This window comes from Miscanthus floridulus, chromosome 8, assembly GCF_019320115.1.
Source record: "Miscanthus floridulus cultivar M001 chromosome 8, ASM1932011v1, whole genome shotgun sequence".
Classification (NCBI taxonomy): domain Eukaryota; kingdom Viridiplantae; phylum Streptophyta; class Magnoliopsida; order Poales; family Poaceae; genus Miscanthus; species Miscanthus floridulus.
The window spans coordinates 225,473,950-225,493,157 of record NC_089587.1 but is presented as its reverse complement, the minus strand read 5'-3'; the positions used below and the strand labels follow the sequence as shown (position 1 = coordinate 225,493,157).

The 19,208-nt window shown below is 43.7% G+C and overlaps 1 pseudogene; it reads left to right on the top strand.

The window, feature by feature from the left end:
- Window positions 1–1,164: 1,164 nt before the first annotated feature.
- Window positions 1,165–17,971, top strand: LOC136470732 (uncharacterized; annotated as a pseudogene).
- The last annotated feature ends 1,237 nt before the right edge of the window (window positions 17,972–19,208 follow it).

The following is a 19,208-nucleotide window of genomic DNA, read 5'->3' as shown; positions in this document are numbered from 1 at the left end:
GGAGGCCATGAATCCATCAAGAACCGGGGGAGGAGAAGAGGAGGTGGAGCTTATCGGCGGCGCAGACGGGGAGCGACAAGAAGAAGAAGAGAGGGAGGCGGCGGGAGGGAAGATATATAGGCGGTGAATGGCGGGAACGGGGGGAGGTAACCCTAGGATCTTCGCGCCATCTCCCCACGCATGGAATCGCTAGGCGCACGAGCTCGCGGGAGCATGGAGCGAGCCAGGCTGAAGAAAAATGGCCGATTTGGGCGTTCCTCTTGAGCCAGGCCAGGAGAGGCCTTTGCATGAGCGGAGCCTAGGTCAGGAGGGTGGCCAGGGAACCAAACATGAGCAGGCTGCATCTGGAGAGCCTGGTTTGCCCTTATGCGGGCAACCAACACGCCCATTTACTGCTAGTCGCTCTATTCTTTTGGTTTATAAGTCGTATTTTTTTAGCCAACGAATAATATTTTTCTTTCACGATAAATCAGTCACAGTACTTTTAGTCATGGCTTATTAGCCAAGCGAACAAGGCAACTACAAAGCGGGGCTAGACCAGGGATTGTTTTTTAGTAATGGGTAGTCTTTCATTGAATCTACAGATCGTTGCATAAAGAAGTCCTGATAAAGTCCGAGGACCAGTGCCTTGTTCGCTTGGTTTATAAGCCATACGTTTTCAACCAACGAACATTATTTTCTCTCATAACAAATCAGCCAACAGTACTTTCAGTCATGGCTTATCAGCCAAGCGAACAGGGCACAGATTGAATCACAAGACTGGCCATCTTTCTGATCTATCTAGAATATGGGCTATCACATTACAGACACAAATAAAGCCTGGTTAGTTTTCAAAAAATTTTGGCCCAGCCCAAAAAAATTTGACTTTGGGCCTTTTGGAACTAAACGGCATCCAAAATTTTTTGGCCTCATACTGTTCATGCTTGGGAGGCATGAAGGACGCCTGGTACCCCCACCCGCCCCTTATCAATTCACGCTAGCCTGACACTAGCCCTCTATCCCTCACTCTCATCCACTCTTGAACCCTAGCACCTACCGCCAGTCACTCCCTCCCACCGCCGCCGGTCTCCTACCATCCCACCGTCGCCGCGCAGATCCACGAGCTTCACCACTAGATCCACGCCGTCGGAGTCCGGATCGAGGACCACCTTCGCGCGTTTGGTGATGGAAGGACACGACGGCGACGACATAAACGGCGCCAGCTACAATGGCGACCACGGCATCGACGGCGCCGGCCACGGCAACGATGCGCGCACCAGGGATTTCCTAGCGCTCGCTAATCCCTGGTGCCATGACGGCGGTAGCGGCCTCTTTCCCGATGCAGCGCAAACCTTCTCAGGTTCCAGCAGCTTCAACCAGTCCCGACTGGGGTTGGAGTCGCTGGATCTTAACGTCGGCGAGGACTGGATGCAAATGCAGGCCTACGCGGGCTACATTCGAGGGGACAATGAGGTCCCCCCATGGCTCCCACCCCCATCCGCATGCCTTCCCGCAACATTGCGCGTAACCTCGGGGTCGAACACTGGCATCACCGGCGGAGGAGGACAAGGAGCAGGCATGGGTGGAACATCCATTGGAGGAGGCTTTGTCCCTCCTCTGTCTCGTCCATGGGGAGGCGCGTTCGGCCGTTGCAGGGGCCACAGTGCGTGTGTACGTGGGCCGGGGCCAGCCATTCTTGATGACAACTTCAATCAGGACGACAACACGCAAGCCCCGCGAATCTCGGTACAAATGCGACTCCCTTTCTCCTTGATCTTCTGTTTAGTAGTAGATCTATTGAGTTACATGCATATGTCTAGGGTGCTATATGTATTATTTAGTTGCTGGTGCTATGGGTGTGTTGTGATACAAATTTAAGCTACAACAGTTGTAGATATTGATTAACCTAGCTTAAGTGTTTACCAAATGCTTTAATCTCTATACATGTGGTGAACTGAAACTTGTTACATGCCATTTACCATGTCCTGTTACAGAACTGCACAAAAAACTAGGTTGCATTTTGTTTTCATAATTCCTGGTGTTGTTATGAATCGTTTAGGCTATCAAACACAAGGCAAATTGGACTGTACCGAACACTCAGATTTTCTGTGACATATGGTGCCATGAAATTGCCATTGGCAATTATACCAAGGGAGTCATGAGCAAGACTGGGTGGAGGGACCTCTTAAGGAGGTACCAAGCAGCAACAGGTTTGGTCCATGATAGGGAGCAGATTGCTAGTAGGCTAAGGCAGCTGAAGGCCCAATGGGCATTCTGTAACAAGCTCCGCTACGGCTCTGGCTTAGGCCATAGCGACGATGGAACTGTTGAGGCCACTGATGCATGGTGGAAAGCAAATACCAACGTAAATGGTCTATCTATCTCTTCTGGGTTTCAGCACTTACTAAGTAAAACACTGTATAACAAATGATTTCATATTGCATGGGCAATCTGATTTGATGAAGTTCAGGAAAGGTTTGCCTGAGTACTTAGATCAAATGGACAAAATGTTTACTGGAAACATAGTAGATGGCTCCACCTCCTTTGTTGCTGGTGAAAGTGGTACTATTGACTTAGATGGTGGAAGCTCTGATGAAGAGGCAACAGATGAGCAGGATGACCAGCTGACCCCACTTAGCATTGGCAACAAGAGGGCCAGCAGCACGAGCACCACTGCCTCCAGCCCACGCAAGAGGTCCAAGAGCCCAGCACTGAGGGCAATGGACAACATGAGGACACACAATGAAATTGCCAACCGTAGGCTCTGCCTGATGGAGAGCATGTTTGAGCACAGGAAGCAAGAGGACCACAATTCATGGTCGGCCTTTAGCTAGAAGATAGATAGGGTCACCCAGATAGCAAAGGAGATGGGTATAAGTGCACAGACTCCAACATTGTTCAGGGGCTGTACAACATCATCCACAATGAAAGTGATATGGACTTCTTCCTTGCCAACGGCCCTGAAGAAAGGATGATCATCATCGAGCAAGCTGCGCCGGTCGACCCATAGACCATCTTATCTTATTTCGTCTTTGAATTGAAGTTCATGTCGTAATGGTGTCCTGAAACAATGTCAGTCATGTCCTATGTCATTTGAACTAAGTCTGTAGTGCATGAATGTGTGTTTCAATTATGTTTGTGATGTTTCTTATTTCAACAACTTAAATGTAGTAATGTTTGGTGAACTTCAAGTATGGTGACCATTTGAACTATGTGATGCATGGGTGAGAGTGACTGGCACATGTCAGTGAACGTAGTCATGCATGACATTGATTTGTAACGTGATTCATGGCTGAGTTTACTCCTTGTTTGTTTTGACAGGTTGATGTTGTATCAGTAGCAGCAACCCATTGTGTAGACCCTTGGGATGATTTAGAAGAGATGATGATGGCTGAGTTAGAGGATGCTGAAGATGATGCTTTTATCTATGGTATGTACCAGTATGCCCTGCACATTGACAAACATTTGAATAGGGCTGAGTATAGGCAACCTGTCATGACTGGTTTGGAATGGGTACAGAGGAAGCTTGGGGATGGCAAGGCCTGTTATAGCATGCTTAGAATGAGCCCACCTATGTTCCATAGACTGCATGATATTTTAGTACAATCATATGGCCTAAAATCTAGTACTAAGTCCACCTCGGTTGAGGCTCTAGGGATGTTTCTTTGGATGATTGGGGCACCACAATCAGTTAGTGTAACACCCCAGGTATTTGCCACCAGTTAAGCAATGGGTTAAGCTTAAACATGATAGATTAAGTGACGATGGAGGTGTCAAGGTCAAACCTATAGAAACGAGCCCAACCTAAACTTGGATATTGCACCTTTGCTCGCCGATAGACCCCTTTTCAAGATATATGCTTAGGTGGTATGATTGGGATATCTTCATGTGTCTCACATCAATACCCATCTATATTGGACACTCAAAAAGTTTCATGAAGTTTGGAATCAAAAAGTCACATGAAATGATAAGTTATATCCTTGTTGGAATGATTTTACTAAGTGCTTGAATTGCGCTATTAAGTGAATGAGAACATGAGATGTCAACCAAAACTTGCAACCATGCCCAAATGACTCTAGATGAACTCTACAACAAAAGTCATGAAAGGTTCATGTTGGGAAAATGCCAAGAAAATGCCACAATGGGTCACAACGGATAATTTAAGCTTTATCGTGGTCCTTCTTTGATCAAAGTAGAACTATAGCTTCTGCACCTGTTATGAAGTTGGGCCTTTAATAAAAGTTGAAGTTTGAGTGGAGTAGAACAAACTTTGTTTTTGGACCCAGAGCCAGATCAACTTGGAACTAAGTCAAATCGAGGCTCGAACTTTGAATTGACAGCTGTTTTCAGTACTTAGAAAATTTTCTAAGTCTGGAATCCATTGTCATCGCTGTTGGCATTCCGCGTTCTCCAAATTTTGCTAAGAAACTTCAGTTGATCCAAATGTAAAAGTTGGAGCTTACATGATGGGGAAGAACATACAAGAAGATGGCACCAGTTGCATTTCATTTCGACCATCAATTTTGGATGTTTGCTTGTCGCTGTCAAATCACTGACACTATCAAGTTTAGTACTAATTATCTGCTAATCCACCAGCCTAATGGCCGAGCACCCTTAATCAAGTTTGTAGAGCATCAGAAGATGAAGAATTTTGCTTCAAGGCCCATAGCCCAGTTCGGAGCAGAGCTGGCCCAAAAACGGACTCCAAGTCGGGCACAGCAACGCACGCCACGTACTCGATGAAATGACTTCGTGGCGGCCATGCACCAGAGCGCGCCCCACCATGGCCGACGCGCGTCCGACCTCCGTGCCACGCGCCACCTCGTGCCCTGCTGCTTCAAACCGAGCGCCTTAGCTGCCCCAGTCCCCATTCTCCTCTCCACTCTCCCTCCCTGGCGTTTTCCTTCGCGCTCACGCACGCCAGAGCGCGGCCGCCATGAATGCCGCCGCCGAGCTCGCTGCCGCTGCTACTGCCTCCACTCCATCCCTCCTCCGTCCGAACCAAGAACGGCATCATCTTCTCCTCATCGCGCCGCGCCTCTGGACCTCCTAGACCGGCGCCGTTGGCCTCTGTTGCTCCCCGCCGTCAGTGAAGCTGCCGTCACCGCCACGGCTGCTGTGGCCGCGCCACCACAGGCCGCGTCGGGCCATGCTGGGCAGCCCAGCGTGCGCGCGCAGGCCCAGGGTCCCTCCCCGCCACTTCACCGTCGCCGGCGACGACCATGGCCGGCCGGAGCCGCGAGCCGGCCACCTCTCCCTGCTGCCGTCCTGAGGAAGGAGAAGGTGGACCACGCGTGTGAATAGAGTGTCTTCCAGGGGGTTAAGTGATGAAGTTGTGACTCATATGAATAGTGCAGTAAAGGATCCGTTCGTTCGGGTTTATTTGTGAAAACTTCAGGGTCCTCGATGCAAGATTTAGATTTTTTTTTTTCTGATTTTGCAGATTTGAATGCTCCACTTTGATAATTCATAGTAATTCGTACAAAAATCGTAAAATAGAAAATTAGGACTTTTTGGAATCCTTGTGAAATTCTCTATGCAGTAGATCTATAATATGGCAGTATTTAGTTTAAAGTTTGTGCTGTAAAAATCAATTGATGCAGTTAGGTTTGTACTACTAGTGGTGTCTTGTCTTTTTCATAACTGTAGTTTTTATGCTCAAATAAATATGAAATTTTTGTGGAGTGCTACTGATGTGATTAGTGATGTCTGGTAAAAATTTCAGTATTTTAGGCTTGATAGTTTAAGATATATAAAAATAACAAATTGCCTGTATTGCCTTACCCTTATTCTGAATAGGCCTGCAAGATTAAATTAATTGGCCTAGTTAGGTTATGAATCATGACTTGGTGAAAATACATGAGTTGTAGTACTTTTATTAAGCTTTCCAAAAAGTTAAATATCATGATTTTTGGTTAAGTAGATCTTGAGTTACACTTGCTTAAATCTCTGTGTCTGTTTCTGCCCAAACCTAGACAGGGTTTCATTGTTGGTATTGTGGGGCCTTCTTAATAGTATAATTAGCTTTAGGTGTTTACAACAAAGTTGTTTAGAATTTGACAAGCTTTCTAAAAAGTCTAGAACCATATTTATTGGACCTGTATAACTCCATTTATAGTTGTTTAAAGTGGCATGTCAGTTTCTGTCTATGTTTTGGATAGCGATGCAATTATTGGATTAATTGACCCTTCTAACTGTAGAATCATCTTAAGATGATAATAAGAAAGTTGTAGATAACTCACCTAACTAGCTTGTGTTAAATTTTCATGGCATGTGGCCAAGTAGTTTGTGAGTTATGACTGTTCTAAGTTGGTCTTCAGAAATTGTAGCTTTCTGGAATTGCTGGACCAGCTTTGATAAATGTGCCTGTTTAATCTGGTTAACTTTGTAATCATGCTGATAGGTTTAAATATGAATTGTAGACAATTTCATAAGATTTCCAGAATGTCTTCTTGCAAGTCATTTGGATTTGTGTAACTCCAGTTATAGCTAAATCTTGTAGCTGCTGTTTGCATGTCCAGAAATTGGTAGATTCCAATTATAGTGTTTGCTTGTATATTGTTAAGTGTGACTTATGCCTTGAGTGATGACTGAGTTAGAGCACCTGAGATCTTGGGAAACTTGTGTCATGCTTGATGTTGTCGTCTTCTTTGCCATCTTAGCATGATAGATTGTGTGATGTTTAAGTTAAGCATCGCAAAGTACTTAAGTGTGTTAGTGTAAACTATGCTTGTCTTGCTTGCTATTTTGCGATATGTCTCATGGTACTATTCTTCAGATTTATGCACTTGCATATTGCATCTCATCTAGGTGCGCTAGATGAACCACGTGAAGAATGTGATGTTGGAGCCAAACCCAAAGACGGTGTTTGATGGATCTGTCCCGAAGATGGAAGGACTAAGCGAGTGCTAGGATCTGAGATGTCACCAGGATGGTGCAAGTTAACTGAGCTGACTTGTGTCGGATCCCAGGCAAGCCCCGGAGCATTATAAGTCTCCTAATTTATAAAAGCAATTCTTTTTATATATGAGTTATATATTGTTGCATTAAGTTGTAGGAGTTGATTGAAAACCGTTGATGCATTTATTACTATCCTTGCCTACCTTATTACCTAATTACCCTGTTAGGTCAGGATCGAATAACTGCTTAGCCTTGCTTAGACCGGTAGCGATCGGTGATATCCAGTCACCTACATTATAGGTGGTTACTGGAAGAATTTAGCTATGGAAAGAATGATATCCTGGAATTAACCATGTGTGATGGATAATTGGAGACCGGACGGAAAAAGTTGGAGGCAACCAGACAGGGTTCTGGGGTGCTGTTAGTTTCCGTCTGTGTCGATTAAGGACCGATCGTTGTTGGCCCTCGAGTCATGTTGAACGTATGCCTTACATTTAGCTGGCCGGATAAAGTACCTTCCGACCGCGAAGCTGGGAGATTTTTCGGGCCGAGTAGATTGCCCGCAACGCACTGTGCCGGAGCAGGTGTGGTAGGACACGGGGGCGGGATGATAAGGCCAAAGTGCAGTCGGTCGGCCCCCGGGTACATGTGGTTCCTGGCAAACTCGAGATACCTGGAAAGTTGACTCGGTGATCAATATCTCACTTTAGCGGGTGAGTGAGGTTTGTGTAAGGAATAAATCACCAGCTGGTTAGGAATCGATTCGAATCGCCATCGCTCCTGGATAGTGAGCACTTGACTCGAGTTACTGCATCGTAGTAATTATTATGGAACAATGATGGTTATCTGGATGGTATGGGATATGCTAAATCTAAATTAGTAACTGGATGTTATTGGTTAATCAAGTGATTGCTATAGTACAGGTGCTTACCTAGATGGATAGGTCATAATAAAGATGATGCAGAGTACTTAAAATGGTTTCTTCATGATAGCTTATGCTTTTCACAAACAAGTCAGCTAGCCCACTAAAGAAAGCCATGCATAATCCTTGGTGTCATTATTTTGGTTTCCGACGGTAAGCCTGGCTGAGTACATTCGAGTACTCAGGGTTTATCCCACCTTGTTGCAGGTGATGTTCTCGACCTGTTGATGATGGTGGCTAACCACCGGTGGGCTCGGTGATTCTATACTTACTTCTCATCTATATGCTTTTGTCGGATGATGTCACTTATGCTAGCACTATATTTGGAACTTATATTAATGTAATCATTTGAAAGCTATGTTGTTTTCAATAAGCGGTTTTGAAACCCAAACTTGTACTATTATTTGTTAACCCCTTTGTAATATTATTTCCGCTGCAACTCGATGTATGTAATGTGTATTTGCTTAATCACGCGATCTTGGTTGTGATGTTGATTTACCGAGGTCTTTCGGGACACTCGGCGGACTACCGGGTTTATATGAGTGAAAGTATGGGTGTGTCAACGTGTTAGCGAGGACAACCGTACTTGATCTTGTATAAATTGGGCGGTTCTGTCACAGCTGGTATCAGAGCGAGGTTAAGCATAATACTGTCAGGTACATAGTTTTAAAAGCTAAGTTTTGGTTTTAAAAGGTCTATTTTAACTAAAACTTTAGCTACAGGCAAATTTGTCAAAACTTATTTGCAAAACTATGCTAGCGACATCTTCCTTTATGCCCAGTTAAGGACTATTAGGTGGCTATCTAAGTACTAACATGGGTGTTTTTACTTTCGTTGTCCATACGGCGTGCTATTGTATGGATGCCATTCACTTGAATGGTAATGTATGGATCAATTGCCTCTACGCCCAGGTAAGTGTGAGTTGTGAGAGCATGACCGTCCAACTGTCGGTCTAGGGGAAAGTTAGCTGTGGTTACTGGAATATTTACATGTCACACACATGTATATATGAAGGTACTTAATTGCAGGTATAATTATCGGGTAGCTGTGATACTAGAGTATATACATCGGGAGATGTATGTACGAAAGTATTTAGTTTACTGTTTACTTTACATGCCTTTTTAGGAAATTATGGGCTGCAATGAATTTGCCTGCAGGTACGCTAACCACGAATACGGAGATTGAATGTAGCTGACGACTAGCTATATATCAAGAGAGTACGTGTTATGTCACCGACATAGAACGTGATTGCCACCTTAGGCTGGCAATTTCGTGAGGACGAATAGGACGAGCATGCATCATGATTGTGCTTGTGCATAATATGCTTCCCTCACCTTGTTCTAATACTAAGTAACTTGTGATCAATGTGATGTTACTATCTTCCTTGTGTGGAGTTAAACAAGAATGCCTTGTTCCATGTTGCTTGAATAGGAAGTGCTTGAGAAAAGTGTGTGCTTAGCCTTGCTAGAAATAATGGTGGTTACATGCTTAACCTATAATGTCATCTAGTTAGCCAAGTGGGGGTAGGTATGCTTGTTATCTAATTAGTGCCATAGTTATCACCCCTTTTGTCCTCGGTAAGCATACGAGTGTTGAAGAGCGCTATCCTAGAACCACGTCCAAGTTTTGGTAATCACTTGGTGGACACAAGACGTATATGGAAATTCGGCAAGAAGTCCCCTGCTCAGTTGTCCTTGGCAATTAAGCTATGCTCTCTTGCGTTGTGTTTTGATTTTCGGATCCCCTGCTTGTTGACTCCTAACCTTGTGACTACCTTTGTTTGCTATCCCTCCTTCGCATAGTGCTTGCTCCTATGCAACCCAATTTGTGCCATGTGAGATTTCTTGTAGGTTATATGTTCAGTAATGGTGCCACGATTAGCGATCTATGGTGCCGCGACGAAACTGAGAGCCTCCTGTGGGCGCGCACACAAGGTTGTGCTGCTCGGAACGCGCTGGTATCGAGGTTTCTAGTCATGATCCATTACAGAACTGCACCGATATGTTATTCTCACTTAAGCTCTTCCTTGGTTATCTCTCATTATCATGTCAAGAGATCTATATGTCGAACTAGATGCAATCGGATTTCCTTCTGGAGTAGTCCAACGGTTAACCTTTGAAGAACAGGTCACTAACAGGAACATAAGCAGACTGCGAGAGATGGTGGACAAGTGACTCTACTTGACGGTCCCTGTAGTGATGACAGTCATCAGTGAGCAACTTATGTCATTCTCATTGGATCAGAAAGGTGCACCACACTTAAGGTGGAGCCAGTTATCAGTCAGATGATGAATGGACCGAGATATTATGTGCATGCGGATCGCACAGTCGAGATCAACCATCGCTAGTGTGACCCCTTGCCTACTGACTTCGATGGCGACCATCAGTTATGCGTCAAACACAACTATTGTTGGCAGAGTGCAGATTTAGAATTTTTAGTGTTGAGGGACAACTGATTTGTTACCAGTAGGAAAGTTAGCCTTCAGTTAGGTAACGACTATTTGGTAACTATGAAGGCCAGATCTCACAGAACAATGTTGATCAAGGAAACAGCAAACCTGGCCCCACAATGCAAGTGCTACTTCTTCTCCAAATGTGCTATCAAGTCAATTCCATCTTGGACAATCACGTATATAGTACAAGACGTTGTATCGGCTAGGTAGGAGCTAGTGAAAGCACGTCCCTGATTTTAGTTAGCTTCTTTATGCCCCAAGGTGCCAATTACACATGTGTCCGGACTCTATTGGATGAAGTGCCGAAGGATATATAGGAATGGTTCCTTATCAATATAGAAATGCCCTACATGTGGAATAATGTTTTGTGACCTGCGAAAACAGCCCACAAGTCCAATGCTTGTGCATAGTCAAGTTGGTGTCTAGAACGATGGTTGAAGTGTTACCAGAGAAGCATGTAAGGAAAACTCTAGCCTCCATCCTTAGCTAGGGAAAGGCTGCTGCTGCTATGAGAAAGGTTAGAGAGTGCAAAACACACACATCAATGTGTGAAAGCAAAGAAAAGGGAGAACACGAAATATGTCCAGATTTTGTGGCACTAAACCGGTTATCTTCAAGCCGGCGATTAGTGACTCAAACGAAGTTGGATTGACCCCAAACTTGGTGATCTCATTCCTTGCTTAGGACCCTTCAATGTCTTAAGTTGGTTTGAGTATTGGTTGAGTAAAACATTGGATTTAAGAGATATCTTGTCGGCTCGGTTTGCTGCCATTTCAGAACACAACAGTTTTGGTAGATGAATTGTTTGGATGGTCAAACGGTGTCCAGTTGAGTTGATTTTTGGTGAGTAGTTAAAAGACCCATGGATCTACCCGCCCACCAAATTTTGTGCATATTGGAGCAGTAGTTTGTGAGATATGAATAGAAAACAAAAGGGTATAGAATCTGCAATTTCGCGGTGACTGCGATCATCATTTGCATTAGACGGTTGTGTTTGTAATTCATGCCAAGGAATTACAACTTGTAGGTGTATCGCTGTTAGACAACCCTCCATGCCCTAGAGAAGACTCCTTGCACCCATGTTTGTGCCGTACCTTTGTCCTCTCGTATCGATAATAGTTGAGCAGTCAAGATGTTCTACAAGTCAACTTGTGCCGTTACAAGTCAAAAATTAGATGGGAAGGGTGTTAAACCATAGATTTTCGGATTATGGTTTTTGAGATATTGATTGGCCTTAGAATGGAAGCCTCGACGACAAATGTAGTAAGAAGGCTGGTTTTTGCTACGATGCAAGTCAACCCAACTTGTGTGGCAACTGCACCACGAAGGCAAATTGTACTCAACCTGCTTGGTAGTGAACTAGTCCCTAGTTTTGTGATTACTTGCAACTTGTATTGCCCTCCAAGCCTCGCTAACATCCTTCTACGTCAATGGTTCTCTAATGCTGACATGCCTTTGGTACCTTTTATGTGTTTTTACCCAAGAGGTTGCATTAGATTCAACCCAGATCACTGTGCAAACTTGGATACGAAGGCTCCCTAAGGAATGATCACCGAGAACGTTGAGCCGACAGAGTCAGCTGCTATGGTTACCACTCACTCAGCAGACTCAGACCATACAATATTGTTATCAGAGAAAGAGAACTGCACACATGGAACCATTGCAACGAGTAATCCTCAGAAGATTATCATCTAGTGCAAAAGTCCATAAGGTCTGTGCTATATCCACTTGGGAAGTAGATGCTGCAAGTATTTAGTCTATGTTTGTATCGCTCTTCGTACATCAAGGACGAAGTATGTAGGACATTGCTATCTTGGATTCCTCCCAAAGTAACAATAATTCATGAAGGCCAAAGAAGGAAATTCTTCAGACAACAGCTTACGATGAAGAGCAAGTATCAGAAAGTGTCATGACCAAATTAGCCTCTCTGATGCTCCGAAGTTAAGTAGCCTAATGCTATCACTAATGTTGGAAACTGGATGACATGTTTCTCTTCCCTTAAAAGTCTTTCGCATCGAATCTCGGGACGCGATTCCTTTAAGGGGGGAAGGCTGTAACACCCCAGGTGTTTGCCACCAGTTAAGCAATGGGTTAAGCTTAAACATGACAGATTAAGTGACGATGGAGGTGTCAAGGTCAAACCTATAGAAACGAGCCCAACCTAAACTTGGATATTGCACCTTTGCTCGCCGATAGACCCCCTTTTCAAGATATATGCTTAGGTGGTGTGATTGGGATATCTTCATGTGTCTCACATCAATACCCATCTATATTGGACACTCGAAAAGTTTCATGAAGTTTGGAATCAAAAAGTCACATGAAATGATAAGTTATATCCTTGTTGGAATGATTTTACTAAGTGCTTGAATTGCGCTATTAAGTGAATGAGAACATGAGATGTCAACCAAAACTTGCAACCATGCCCAAATGACTCTAGATGAACTCTACAACAAAAGGTCATGAAAGGTTCATGTTGGGAAAATGCCAAGAAAATGCCACAATGGGTCACAACGGATAATTTAAGCTTTATCGTGGTCCTTCTTTGATCAAAGTAGAACTATAAGCTTCTGCACCTGTTATGAAGTTGGGCCTTTAATAAAAGTTGAAGTTTGAGTGGAGTAGAACAAACTTTGTTTTTGGACCCAGAGCCAGATCAACTTGGAACTAAGTCAAATCGAGGCTCAAACTTTGAATTGACAGCTGTTTTCAGTACTTAGAAAATTTTCTAAGTCTGGAATCCATTGTCATCGCTGTTGGCATTCCGCGTTCTCCAAATTTTGCTAAGAAAACTTCAGTTGATCCAAATGTAAAAGTTGGAGCTTACATGATGGGGAAGAACATACAAGAAGATGGCACCAGTTGCATTTCATTTCGACCATCAATTTTGGATGTTTGCTTGTCGCTGTCAAATCACTGACACTATCAAGTTTAGTACTAATTATCTGCTAATCCACCAGCCTAATGGCCGAGCACCTTATCAAGTTTGTAGAGCATCAGAAGATGAAGAATTTTGCTTCAAGGCCCATAGCCCAGTTCGGAGCAGAGCTGGCCCAAAAACGGACTCCAAGTCGGGCACAGCAACGCACGCCACGTACTCGATGAAATGACTTCGTGGCGGCCATGCACCAGAGCGCGCCCCAGCCATGGCCGACGCGCGTCCGACCTCCGTGCCACGCCCACCTCGTGCCCTGCTGCTTCAAACCGAGCGCCTTAGCTGCCCCAGTCCCCATTCTCCTCTCCACTCTCCTCCCTGGCGTTTTCCTTCGCGCTCACGCACGCCAGAGCGCGGCCGCCATGAATGCCGCCGCCGAGCTCGCTGTCGCTGCTACTGCCTCCACTCCATCCCTCCTCCGTCCGAACCAAGAACGGCATCATCTTCTCCTCATCGCGCCGCGCCTCTGGACCTCCTAGACCGGCGCCGTTGGCCTCTGTTGCTCCCCGCCGTCAGTGAAGCTGCCGTCACCGCCACGGCTGCTGTGGCCCGCGCCACCACAGGCCGCGTCGGGCCATGCTGGGCAGCCAGCGTGCGCGCGCAGGCCCAGGGTCCCTCCCCGCCACTTCACCGTCGCCGGCGACGACCATGGCCGGCCGGAGCCGCGAGCCGGCCACCTCTCCCTGCTGCCGTCCTGAGGAAGAGAAGGTGGACCACGCGCGTGAATAGAGTGTCTTCCAGGGGGTTAAGTGATGAAGTTGTGACTCATATGAATAGTGCAGTAAAGGATCCGTTCGTTCGGGTTTTATTTGTGAAAACTTCAGGGTCCTCGATGCAAGATTTAGATTTTTTTTTTCTGATTTTGCAGATTTGAATGCCTCCACTTTGATAATTCATAGTAATTCGTACAAAAATCGTAAAAATAGAAAATTAGGGACTTTTTTGGAATCCTTGTGAAATTCTCTATGCAGTAGATCTATAATATGGCAGTATTTAGTTTAAAGTTTGTGCTGTAAAAATCAATTGATGCAGTTAGGTTTGTAACTACTAGTGGTGTCTTGTCTTTTTCATAACTGTAGTTTTTATGCTCAAATAAATGAAATTTTTGTGGAGTGCTACTGATGTGATTAGTGATGTCTGGTAAAAATTTCAGTATTTTAGGCTTGATAGTTTAAGATATAAAAATAACAAATTGCCTGTATTGCCTTACCCTATTCTGAATAGGCCTGCAAGATTAAATTAATTGGCCTAGTTAGGTTATGAATCATGACTTGGTGAAAATACATGAGTTGTAGTACTTTTATTAAGCTTTCCAAAAAGTTAAATATCATGATTTTTGGTTAAGTAGATCTTGAGTTACACTTGCTTAAATCTCTGTGTCTGTTTCTGCCCAAACCTAGACAGGGTTTCATTGTTGGTATTGTGGGGCCTTCTTAATAGTATAATTAGCTTTAGGTGTTTACAACAAAGTTGTTTAGAATTTGACAAGCTTTCTAAAAAGTCTAGAACCATATTTATTGGACCTGTATAACTCCATTTATAGTTGTTTAAAGTGGCATGTCAGTTTCTGTCTATGTTTTGGATAGCGATGCAATTATTGGATTAATTGACCCTTCTAACTGTAGAATCATCTTAAGATGATAATAAGAAAGTTGTAGATAACTCACCTAACTAGCTTGTGTTAAATTTTCATGGCATGTGGCCAAGTAGTTTGTGAGTTATGACTGTTCTAAGTTGGTCTTCAGAAATTGTAGCTTTCTGAATTGCTGGACCAGCTTTGATAAATGTGCCTGTTTAACCTGGTTAACTTTGTAATCATGCTGATAGGTTTAAATATGAATTGTAGACAATTTCATAAGATTTCCAGAATGTCTTCTTGCAAGTCATTTGGATTTGTGTAACTCCAGTTATAGCTAAATCTTGTAGCTGCTGTTTGCATGTCCAGAAATTGGTAGATTCCAATTATAGTGTTTGCTTGTATATTGTTAAGTGTGACTTATGCCTTGAGTGATGACTGAGTTAGAGCACCTGAGATCATTGGGAAACTTGTGTCATGCTTGATGTTGTCGTCTTCTTTGCCATCTTAGCATGATAGATTGTGTGATGTTTAAGTTAAGCATCGCAAAGTACTTAAGTGTGTTAGTGTAAACTATGCTTGTCTTGCTTGCTATTTTGATATGTCTCATGGTACTATTCTTCAGATTTATGCACTTGCATATTGCATCTCATCTAGGTGCGCTAGATGAACCACGTGAAGAATGTGATGTTGGAGCCAAACCCAAAGACGGTGTTTGATGGATCTGTCCCGAAGATGGAAGGACTAAGCGAGTGCTAGGATCTGAGATGTCACCAGGATGGTGCAAGTTAACTGAGCTGACTTGTGTCGGATCCCAGGCAAGCCCCGGAGCATTATAAGTCTCCTAATTTATAAAAGCAATTCTTTTTATATATGAGTTATATATTGTTGCATTAAGTTGTAGGAGTTGATTGAAACCGTTGATGCATTTATTACTATCCTTGCCTACCTTATTACTTTTACCCTGTTAGGTCAGGATCGAATAACTGCTTAGCCTTGCTTAGACCGGTAGCGATCGGTGATATCCTCACCTACATTATAGGTGGTTACTGGAAGAATTTAGCTATGGAAAGAATGATATCCTGGAATTAACCATGTGATGGATAATTGGAGACCGGACGGAAAAAGTTGGAGGCAACCAGACAGGGTTCTGGGGTGCTGTTAGTTTCCGTCTGTGTCGATTAAGGACCGATCGTTGTTGGCCCTCGAGTCATGTTGAACGCATGCCTTACATTTAGCTGGCCGGATAAAGTACCTTCTGACCGCGAAGCTGGGAGATTTTTCGGGCCGAGTAGATTGCCCGCAACGCACTGTGCCGGAGCAGGTGTGGTAGGACATGGGGGCGGATGATAAGGCCAAAGTGCAGTCGGTCGGCCCCCAGGTACATGTGGTTCCTGGCAAACTCGAGATTCCTGGAAAGTTGACTCGGTGATCAATATCTCACTTTAGCGGGTGAGTGAGGTTTGTGTAAGGAATAAATCACCAGCTGGTTAGGAATCGATTCGAATCGCCATCGCTCCTGGATAGTGAGCACTTGACTCGAGTTACTGCATCGTAGTAATTATTATGGAACAATGATGGTTATCTGGATGGTATGGGATATGCTAAATCTAAATTGGTAACTGGATGTTATTGGTTAATCAAGTGATTGCTATAGTACAGGTGCTTACCTAGATGGATAGGTCATAATAAAGATGATGCAGAGTACTTAAAATGGTTTCTTCATGATAGCTTATGCTTTTCACAAACAAGTCAGCTAGCCCACTAAAGAAAGCCATGCATAATCCTTGGTGTCATTTATTTTGGTTTCCGACGGGTAAGCTGGCTGAGTACATTCGAGTACTCAGGGTTTATCCCACCTTGTTGCAGGTGATGTTCTCGACCTGTTGATGATGGTGGCTAACCACCGGTGGGCTCGGTGATTCTATACTTACTTCTCATCTATATGCTTTTGTCGGATGATGTCACTTATGCTAGCACTATATTTGGAACTTATATTAATGTAATCATTTGAAAGCTATGTTGTTTTCATAAGCGGTTTTGAAACCCAAACTTGTACTATTATTTGTTAACCCCTTTGTAATATTATTTCCGCTGCAACTCGATGTATGTAATGTGTATTTGCTTAATCACGCGATCTTGGTTGTGATGTTGATTTACCGAGGTCTTTCGGGACACTCGGCGGACTACCGGGTTTATATGAGTGAAAGTATGGGTGTGTCAACGTGTTAGGGGGACAACCGTACTTGATCTTGTATAAATTGGGCGGTTCTGTCACAGTTAGGCAAGCTGAGGACAGATTTAAGAGGTCACTAGGGACTGTCTCCAACATGTTAAACAAAGTTTTAAAGTGTATGGTGAAGCTTGCTGCTGACATCATTAAGCCATCGACCCACAATTTAGAACAATGCATCCTAGACTGAGAAACTGTAGGTTCTATCCCTACTTCAAGGACTGCATAGGGGCTATAGATGGGACTCATATACCTTGTGTGGTGCCCAATGATAAGTTTGTGCAGCACTTGTGCCGCAAGGGCATGACTACACAAAATGTCATGGCTGTCTGTAACTTTGACATGAGATTTACATTTGTTCTTGCTGGTTGGCCAGGGTCTGTACATGACATGAGAGTATTCAATGATGGAACAACAACATACAGCCATGTCTTTCCACATCCACCTGCAGGTACACACCTATCTGATAGTACATTTGGTTCCTTGTTGCTCAACTACTTGAATGTAAAATATTTTTTGCTGATGTAGGAAAATATTACCTTGTGGACTCCGGGTACCCAAACCGGCTAGGTTACCTTGCTCCTTACAAGGGAACTAAGTATCATCTGCAGGAGTATCGAGACGCCCCAGAACCCCAAGGTAAAGAGGAGACCTTCAATTATGCACATTCATGTCTTAGGAATGTCATTGAAAGGTCACTTGGAGTTTTGAAAATGAAGTGGTGCATCTTGCATCAGATCCCTTCTTATGCACCTCATAAACAAAGCCAAATCATAGTTGCATGTTGTGCTCTACATAATTTCATTAGGATAAGTGGCATAGGGGATAGACACTTTGTAAGGTGTGACCGTGATGATAACTATGTGCCGCGACAAGCGTCTGAGAATCAGCCTGGCCCCGAGAAAGTTGAGGATGAGTCTGATCTGATGAATGAATTTCGTGATTCGATTGCTTATGCTTTGCTAAACCACTCTTGACAGTTTTGTGTGTTTGGGGACATGTATGTGTACTGCAGATGTACGGTTGCTGTTAATGGTTGACGCCAGTTTATGGATGAATTATGCATGATTAATTGTTCAATACATCTGTTATGTCATTGTGATAAAACATGCATGCAGCATGAGAGACAACAGCATGCATGTGTTTGCAGCTACAGCATGCATTGGGCGCATGCATGTGTTTGCATGTGCATGAGAGACAATTAATGGTGCATCTGTCAGGTTTTGGGCCAGGCCAAAATTTTTGGCAACAAAACAGCAACCTAAAAAAATTTGGATGTCAGGTTTTTGGCCAAAACCTGCAGCTGTCAGGTTTTTGGGTCAGGTCAAAAAATTTTACGATCTAAACGCGGCCTAAAGTAAAAAACAATTGATGAAATTCTTGTCTCTTACTTGATGTCATGGATGATAAAAGCCACCAGAGAGCAATCCTTTCCATTTTTTTCTTTATTAGAGCTTCTGAGAGGCAATCAAAATTACCACCCTAATTATATGGGATTTTTTAGACAAAATGGACGGCATGCCTGAGAGCAATTGTCTCCTCAGGTTCTAGATCAATGGTCCTATTGTATACCTGCCTAGAAGCAGCTAGGGAGTCACAATTGTGGTCTCTTATCACTAAACCAATTCCCATTCTCTCTGATTTCGCCATCAACGTTCACCATCACTCATTCTTCCGGAGATTGTCTTTGTGTTGCATGAACACTAAGGGCATGTTTAGAACATGAGAAAAAAAAAACCATGTTCCTATGTTTTTCCTATGAAATTTCTGCATTCCAAAAAGGTCTTGAAACAGTCATTGATTTTTGCCTTAGGCAAGTGTTCCTGAACAATCTTTGATTTTTGCCTTAGCCAAGTGTAATGTGTAAAGAATATTTGTTAGTTGGAGGCATCTTACCTGAGATCATTAGTGAGAGGATATATGTACATAATATCAAAACTATATGTTTATATAGTTTTGAAATGAAAATGGAACCTTCATATTAATTTTCTTTTCACGGTTAACCATTAAGAAGATAAAATTTGAGTGCCAAACGATATTTGAGGGACAAAAATGGCTATTCCAAGTAGTACATAGCCTAGGATGTCAACTATGCTCTGAAGCATGTCGGGTCTGTTTGGTTACTGTCCGGACAGGCCTACCAAGCGCAAATCTAAACCACCGGGCACTCAAAATTGGGGGTCTGGATTGCTCCCTCGCCGGCAATAAACCAAA